Source organism: Schistocerca americana, chromosome 1, assembly GCF_021461395.2.
Source record: "Schistocerca americana isolate TAMUIC-IGC-003095 chromosome 1, iqSchAmer2.1, whole genome shotgun sequence".
Classification (NCBI taxonomy): domain Eukaryota; kingdom Metazoa; phylum Arthropoda; class Insecta; order Orthoptera; family Acrididae; genus Schistocerca; species Schistocerca americana.
In genome coordinates this window covers 636,496,038-636,503,655 of record NC_060119.1, presented here as the reverse complement: position 1 = coordinate 636,503,655, position 7,618 = coordinate 636,496,038, and positions in this window count along the sequence as shown.

Genomic DNA, 7,618 nt, shown 5'->3' with positions numbered 1-7,618 from the left:
TTATTTGGCAATTTTACTTAACTGTAGCTGTTGTCCTTGAAGATCTACCTGTTCTCTTTCAATTAAATTAAGAGATATTTCATAATTTGGGTCAGCTGAAACTCTTATTTATCAAGGCCTAAAAGTTTTTATTGACCTATTATTGAGATCTGATATCTTAGTCAGTCTGTGTTGTAATTAATTGAAATTGTGATTGCCAAAAGCCTATCTGTTTCAGAGGTATTTATGTCAATAAAATGGAAATGTCACATGATGGTACATGGGCCCTAATATTTCGCCTTACATCCCTTTATCCATAATTGTAGGTTTCAACTGGTAGCAGAGCGTGGTTACGATCCATGGACCTGGGTTATGGTCCCAGCACGCTTCCACTCAGCTCCAACGACTAATTATGGATAAAGGGATGTAAGGCGAAAGGTTGGGCTAAGTACTGTCATGTGTCATTCCCTGTTACTACCTTACTGACATAAATAACTCTGAAACAGTAGGCCTTTGGCAATCACTATTTCAGTTAATTACAACATGGATTGAGTAAGATATCAGATCTCAATAATAGGAAAATAAAAACAGGTAATTGGCTAACTCAAATTATGAAATAGCTCTTAATTTAATTAAAAAGGAACAGGCAAGCCTTCAATGACAACAGTAAAATTAGCAAATAGAAAACAGACAGGCGTTCTTTAGTAAAAACTTCAGTTAAGTAAAATTACCGAATTGAAACAGGCAGGTCTTCAGTAACAGCATCTTCAGTTAATTAAAATTACCAAATATAAAAGAGGCATGAATGATAACAGCTTCAGTTAACTGAAATTACCAAATACAAAACAAGCAGGCCTTCTTTAATAACAGTTCAGCTAAGTAATACTGCCAAATAGAAAACAGGTAGGCCTTCATGAATAACTGCTTCACTTAAGTAACCAAGAGTTTGAACTGACTCCTCACAAGGGACGTACCAGAAGGCTTATTCGCAAGGAGCCCAAGAATACATCAAATAGGAAGGCCAAGAAAGATTACAACGCGAGTATCCGTCTTCCAAGTCCCTTTCCGTTAGGTACAGACCGGCAAAAGAAATATTAACACAACAAGGTTAATTACGTAAAAGCAACAGTAACTAGACAAACGGTATACCCACGTCATTGCAAGACACCGCCTCTACAACGGCGGCAAACGCCCAGAAGAAAACTAGGCTACCAAACCAATTACATAGCATCAGCAATAACAAATTTTGAGATCCAGGCACCTCCTAAGCCAATACAATTAACAGAGCAATGACGTCTGCAGTGCCCTAAGGTATGTTGAAACCAGCACTCGGCCATAAGGCAAGAGAAAGGTACTTATTTGGTGTTTCAGGACGTATGGGAGGAAAGTCGGCTAAAACCCAACCATCTAGGTACTGCGTGATGACAGGGGACGGTGGGGTAGTGGGGGGGAGGGGGGGGGGGCTGCGGGGTGCGGAAGAGGTCGGGTCAAGCCACAGCATAGAAGAAACACGTTATCACTCCAGCTCAGGAATCACCATGGGCACACACAGTTTAAGATATCCTGTTAACAAACAACCAAAGCCTGTATCACATCAGGAAAAGCAAATAACAGCCTCAATTCAAGGAACCAACGGTGGTGAAATAGATCACCTAAGAAATCGCATTGATCGCAACATACCTATAAGTATCAATAAGAAAATAACTGTTAAGTCCTCAGAATCCAATCGAAGCCGAAGCGTGCCAGTTCCGAAGGGAGCGCAGAATTCAGCACAGTGAAAATGGCTTCCACTCTGTCATCAGTGTGCCACGTCCCAGAGCTGGCTGGCCAGGCTACAAGCCAAGACGGCCCTCGAAGTCAGCCAGGGATTCAAATCGGCCCACAAATGTGCCCAACAACCACTTGCCAGACTCCGTTGCCAAGACGCTTGCAAAAGGGCTCGCCTTATTCGTCGGGCGGACCTCTCACACTGTCTTCTCGCTCCGTTACCAGTCCCCAACTCGCCACCCCACAACACTCCCCATCCCGATCAACAACCTCGAGCGAAGATCTTAGTGGCCTCAAACCTGAGGGACATCACACGACAGATCGAGCTTGTGGCGCCGGGAATTCGGAAAGGCGGCGCCAGCGATCCCACCATGGTTTAAGCCCTTTTGCAGTTTAGTTTTTAGATGTGTTGATTTGGCATGCTCCAAGGGAGGTGCCTTTCTTTTCGGTTAGCGTTACTTGTAATCTCTTGCTGGAGCGGTGAGATGACGGTAGGAGAGGAGTGACAACGACCAGGCTCATAGATGAGCGGGGGGAGTCCTTGTAGTTTGGACTCATGCCAATCAGGAGACTAGACACGTAATACCCGTAGCGACTCAATATTTTGTTTTTTCTGTTAATAGTAGAAGACTGAGGTCCGTTATGGAGGAAAAGTAGCGGATAAGAGATTAATAAGAGACTTGACTTACGAAGAAGAAATGGCACGTAATATGCAGCATCAGATATTCATAAATGCAGCAACAATCAGACCAAATGGTGACGGAAATAAGGTTTCACGCAAAGAAGAAAAAAAGAGTTGCAAGATGTGTTAAACAAGAACCAATAGATAATAACCACGTATTGTAACGTGAGGTAAGGTTTTCAGGAAATATACAGTAGCTCGTCTTTTAAAAAGTAAGTTACTAGATGACAGTAATAAATATATATGTTGTGAGGGCTTTACATTTATTTTTCTAGGGAATGTGGGTATAATTTTGTTCTAAGTTCGTTACAGATGACGTGATGGATGAGGTAAGCCAGATGTGATGGCCAGTGAAATATGAAACGATTGAAGTGAGAGAACATAATCTTAGGTTTGTCCAGTAGTATTGTCTGGAGCATGAGGTGGGTACGAGTATCAGAATTATTTGGCAGCCGGTGTTGCGCTTAGTCCTACTAAAAACATGACACGAATAAATTCGTTAACCTCCTTGAATTAACACCCTAAACCAAACGAGTGTCACTTGTGGTGTTTTGCCTTCCTACAGGAGCCTTGAGTGCTGTTGGCCCTTTGTCTGTAGCAGGGATGTAACTAATGGACGAGAATTTTTAAGTTAAATGTTAGTATGTATACTCTTGCATTGCGTCCCTTAAGGACAGTCCTGTACATATTCTTTAAGTCCCTTCAGGAGAGTTGTGGCTCAAGATCTCATTACTTTATTTGCTAGTGGAGTCATAATGAATAGATAGTGTAGCGACCTCTCCTCTTTTAATGTATATTTTTTATTTGAATTTATTTTATATATAATGTTTAAGAATGAATGATCGTATTGATCTTGCTTGGTCTGTGGTTACGCGACCGGAATTGCCTGTAATGATTTACATACAAGCGCGCCTGGCGTGTGAAAATAATGAAATGAATACAGCGAAAAAGCACAGACAATTGCCTTGCGTTTGTCACTGTTAATGATTTGACAGTACGTGAGAAAAGGTTTTGAAATGTTGTTAAAATTAATATTGCGAACCAATATATCTGATACAACTTCGCGTATATGACGTTAATAGTATGAACTTATTTAGATTTGCCGGACATACAACGTACACTGTCAAGAGGGATTGGCATTACAAACACACACGTAACGGAAAATTATTTTAATCAAGTAATTCTTAATATTTGAGCATCCAGAATGAAAAAAAAACCTCGACTTTGGTTATCTGTTCAGTATTTGTCTTCAAGTTAATTCTTCAATAAAACTATAAAATAGTCACTGCTACCAGATTCCGTGAAGCGAACTCTATCAAGTCAGAAGCTGTTATTGCGTAAGCAAAAAAAAAAAAAAAGTTGTTCCTAAATATTCTGCCGATTTTTATTCCTGTGGTATTATTCAAGAAGACAGGTGAAGCCCGTAAGTTATTACATAAATATAAAGCTATCTGCGGTTGGTGGACGCGATTCAACAGTGATATGCATTAGTTTAAGCCGTTAGAAAACTCTTCGTTACTTATTTAATAATTCAAGGAGACTTTCAGAAAGGAACAAAGTAGGTTATATTTTAACCGTTGGCTTAAATTTCGAAATTAGGCACAAAGTAATACATTTACAATACATGCGTTTTCGTTTTACAAGCAGTAGGCCTCGGAGGTGCTATTACACAACAACTTCCTTCTTGTACAGCGTGACAAAAGAGAGTTAGTCAATTTCCTCTCTGGCGGCGCTTTATATATTTATTACGCCAGGGAGGTTGATGAGTTTGTCCGAAGTAAACATTGTCATACTATTTATATGTTATGGACGCACTGTATTGGCTTTCATTTCGCAGTTCACCATATTTTCACAACACAACACTGTTTCCTACTTTATCACCGTGACACTTATAAGACTTAAATAGGGATGACACAATAGATCGTACTCCTCTACCCCTGGGCAGACCTGGACTTGCTTTTATTGATTTGTAAAGTTGTACAAAGTACTACTGTAATATCAGTGTATGAGCAAAAAGCACTGAGAATTTTATAAAGGATATCTTCAGATGGTGTAATCGATCGAGCTAAGTGGAGGTCAGCGAGAACTGCCGGGTGTCCACGGACGGTGAACGGGGATCCATCCTCCAGTGGGATCCGAACCGGTCTACACAGCCGGTTGCGCTGCAAGGTGCAACCATCCCGGAGCGCTATGCTCTATGTCATGCGCACCGCCAGCTGTCAACATTGAGTCAGCCGATCCTACGCAAGGAACCGCCTGCGGCCGTTGGGAACCAGCTAGCCGCTACGTCACACGCTGCTCCAGCTGCCAACAGATGAGCCAGGTCACAGACAGGCTGAACCCGAGCAACTCTTGACCCATTCAATTATTCGTCAAATCAACATAGCGCAGCATGGACTTTAGCATCTGCGCCTACGCATGTTTATGTGGCACTCGAGTTGTTGGCCATAACAGTAATATCTTGTTTCAACAAACTAACTGAATCAGTGAAACAAGGCATGACTGAGGCCAGTGCTCAACTCAACTTTCTTTTTAGTGTGAGAAGTCAAAACTTTCCTCTGGCAAGACATCTTGGTGCGAGCAAGGGCTATTCGTAATTCATTTTCGGACGGAACACGAAGCGAGGTGTCTCCACTCCCAGGTACCTTCTGTTTGCCGGAAAAGCGGTAAGCTGCGGCCCTCTAGTTTCGCCAGCACCTTTACCTTAAAATTCCTTGGCTACCTGGTCTATATTCAATTGATAGATCCCACAGTCTTGTCACTATTTGGTGGAGTAAAGCATACATTGCCTAGTAAATGAAGCTGGGCGCAACGCATGGCAGTCTTTCGCCCTTGTTCCCGGGTTCCATTCCCGGCCAGGTTGGGGATTTTCTCTGCCCGGGGACAGGGTGTTTGTGTTGTCTTCATCATTTAATCATCATCATAATCATCATTCGTGTCAGTGGCTAGATAGGAGTGTGAAAAAATTGAACTGTGTAAAAATTGGCACTTTGTAAGGGCGCTGATGACCGCGCAATTGAGCGCCCCACAAACCAAACATCATCATCATCATCGCCCTTGTTCCTGATGCAACCTGTGGTATGGCATAGCACATGAAGAATAGAGTCCCACAACGTCTGGCAACATGAAAATTGAGAGGGTCCTATGATGGTTTACGGACCCTTCCATCGAACGAATATCCAGATCCTGCTACCCACCAAGTGCCAGAGATATCAGTGCTGTGTGAAGACAGTGATGTCGTACCTTTTTATGTCAGTTCGCCTGCATAGATCTTCGGTGATTTTGTATGGTGCAAAAAATTCTGTACTTAATATGTGCTGCGTTGTTGTCCTTCGTAAATGAACTGAGCTCAACAGTCGACTTTATCTATATTAAACGATGGTTAGGTACTCAACTTATCGATGCTTACCAAGTGACATAAGATGTGCATTTTGTTTTAAGCGTCTCAATAATATTTTTCTATAGACGACGAAAGTTCCATGTTTTCTTTTGTAGTTGTAACATGTTTGTCCACAAGTTATGGACGCTTATTAGGTTTCATACTGCGTCACGTGCAACAAGAAACCTTAAGGGGGGACGTTGATGAAAAACACACACTATTTCAAAAATGCACCAAATCCACAGTTTTGGAGATATGGCAATGAAATTTAATACCACGCTTTACATGAAAGTAACACATTTGCATACAAAATCCTTTGACTATATATATTCAACTTTTTTTTAATGAAATTTGAAGTTTTATTTTCAAAAAATAATACATGTTCCCTTTTCTCAGAAAGTATTCAAGAGATTTCGACAAAAATTTCTCTGCTTCATCTCTTTATATGTTGTAAGCTTCTCTCATGAGGTTTTTGGAATAGGGCAAACAGGAGAATTTTCATAATTTTTTAATTATAATTCCGCAAGTACCATTTTAAATTCATGCAAAATTCCAAGCACTTTGCCCCGTATCTCAGCTTGCAATCAGAATTTCAAAATTTGTTCTTGAGACAACGGTTATTAGGTTTACAGAAATATGTGTATAAAATTTCATATTTCTAGCATTCATTCAATCTGAGGAAAAGGTACATCAACTTTAAAAAACAAACTTTTCAGGAAACGCAATTTAAAGTTCGACCTAACTTTTTTCCTTATGTCACTTCTTCAGAAGGCACCACATTTGTACTCGGAGTCGTCTTTCCCTTCAAGGCTTCTCTTCTGGTTTCTTGTTGTCTGTCTTGTTTCCTTTACCAGGTCTTCAACTGACTTTTCGGCTCCAGAGACGCGCTGTAAATCTGTTTTTCTCAGGATGTCTTGAGTAAAATTTCCTATCTTGAAGCCCATTCTTTGTAATACCTTCATCCTCCCGACGTTCCCCTCATTAAATACAATAATTGTATCATAAGTTGCAATTCTGACAACTGTAGCAGATGCAAATGTGTTTTGAGGGCATCGTTTCCATTGAGTGAATTTAGAGATTCATTTGGATTTTGGGTTTTGCCATGAACACACTTTTTGAGAAGTGCAGGATCGGCCAGAAACCTGTAAGTGGGCTTGACAAGATCCAGGACACAATTTGGAAGCCTTTCCTTGTGAATGTGAGGGTTGTTATCCCTCTGAGCTTGTAGATATTTACGCCAGCTAATGTGGCACAGATTATGAATAGGGCGCTCATCTGTTGACAACATGTGGAAATATGTAGACCATGCTGCACTTTTCGTGTTATTTACACTGGATAGGTTCTGTCTGATAGCCTTGCCATAATACACTTGAAGAGAGTCTGTCATCTTCTTTGTGAGTCTGTTGTGTCCACCAATGCCTTTCCATTTCCAACATTTGCACTTCATGTCACTGACAAGTTTCCTCAATCTTGAGCCCATTCTCTTCTGGATGTGATCCATGCATTCAAGTTTCTCAACACTCTTTGTGATCGTGGCATAACTGAATGAAGAAAGGCTCTAACACTTATATAAATCTCCGTCAGTGTCACAAGGCAAAAAAAGAATTGCTTCGTCATAAACGATGCAGCTGGTTTGTTATTGTTTATAAGGTACGGAAAAGAGTCAAAGATTATATATAAAACCAAAGAGTACGTATCACGGCCTTCTAGATGTATCCCGCACACGTTTGGTTGAAGGTAATACACAGAATCGTTGTTCACTGATCTGGTATTGAAGTGCTGCTTCAAAACGTGGACGTGGCAGGGAGGCC